General features: G+C 41.8%; 1 non-coding gene across 1 annotated transcript; it reads right to left on the reverse strand.

The window, feature by feature from the left end:
* Positions 1-1,146: 1,146 nt before the first annotated feature.
* Positions 1,147-1,262, reverse strand: LOC138286898 (U5 spliceosomal RNA). The gene has a single exon (XR_011202164.1). It is a non-coding gene; the product is annotated as a U5 spliceosomal RNA (small nuclear RNA).
* Positions 1,263-1,515: the final 253 nt, after the last annotated feature.

A 1,515-nucleotide genomic window follows, 5' to 3' on the forward strand; every position in this document is an offset into this window, starting at 1 on the left:
CGGCTGCTGTACAGCATGGTTCATAATAAAATAAAATAAAAAAGCGCTGTGATGGAGCAAGTGTTGACTGCGCCATAGCACCTTTTTTTTTACTTTCAGCAATATTGCATAGCAGCCACGCTGCTGTACATGGCTCTTGCATAAGTACTACCTACTGGTTTTGCTATTGCTTGTGGTTTTTAGGCAAGGGTTGATTAAGTGATTTTCCCAGGATCACAGGAGGTCAATTATGCTAGATTCAGGCCCATATTTATACTTTTTGACGCAAATCAGCGCCAGCAAAAATCATGCCTCAAACCGACTTGCGCCATTTTTTGAAGCACAACCCTTATTGAAATGACTCCTGTCTTAGCAAAGACAGGAGTCATGCCCCCTTGCCCAATGGCCATGCCCAGGGGACTTCTGTCCCCTGAGCATGGTCGTTGGGCACAGTGGCATGTAGGGGGTCCCAAATTAGGCCCCCCAATGCCACTATAAAAAAAAAAAAAAAATACTTACCTCAACTTACCTGTACTTCCCTGGAATGGGTCCCCCCATCCATGGGTGTCCTCCAGGGGTGGGCGAGGGTGGCAGGCGGTGTCCCTGAGGGCAGGGGAGGGCACCTCTGGACTCCTTTGGAGCCCACAGGTCCCTTAACACCTGCCCTGACCCAGGCGTTAAAAAACGGCACACATCAGGCTGTGCGCCATTTTTTAAGGCCCACCCCCTCCTGTGCGTCAAAATGACGCTGGAGTATAAATAAGGCTCACAGGCCATAAAGTCATTTTTGGGGCGGGAACGCCTACCTTGCATGTCAGACGCACATTCAGCGCAAACAGAGTATAAATATGCCCCTCAATCTTTATTCATCAGTTTCAAAGTCGTGGCATGATCTAAATAAATATACATACATTTGACACACACACATATGTTTATAATATATATTTTAACAGACCTTTACAATTAAGTCAAAGAAGATATTTGAATAATATTTCAATAATCAATGAGAAAAAATAAAGAGCTGATCCAGAAATAAAACACAAATTGGACAGTTAAATGTTTTATTTCTCAACTGACTTTCTCTTATCTGTTTTCATAGAAAGTTTGAACTAGAAAATTAAAAAAGAAATTCTATCACACAATACTTTTTTTTAACTGTATAAGGGTAACCCTACACTTGGTAGAGCTTTCAAAAATTGAATGAAACTCTTAAATGTTTCTCTCCACGGAAATCTTTAGTAAAAGGCGAAAGATTTATTCGATTTGAAGAGAAACCAGAGTATGCTAATTGAAGCCGCCGACTATTGCACCAGGAAACACCGTTCCACAGACTATCAGGGCGACTAGGTTTACTAAGGTCATCATAGAAAACCCTTCGAAATAGAACCAAGTTATAATAATAGTTGTAATACTTTACACTGATAAAACACTTGTTGCCACAGAAAGAAACAAGCGGAGAGCCCAGCAGTGAGAGGAATTATGGGTATGCAAATTTAGTCGCAGGTCACGTGACAGGAAAGTCTGCAAGACATTTTC

The sequence above is a fragment of the Pleurodeles waltl genome, chromosome 3_2, assembly GCF_031143425.1.
Source record: "Pleurodeles waltl isolate 20211129_DDA chromosome 3_2, aPleWal1.hap1.20221129, whole genome shotgun sequence".
Classification (NCBI taxonomy): domain Eukaryota; kingdom Metazoa; phylum Chordata; class Amphibia; order Caudata; family Salamandridae; genus Pleurodeles; species Pleurodeles waltl.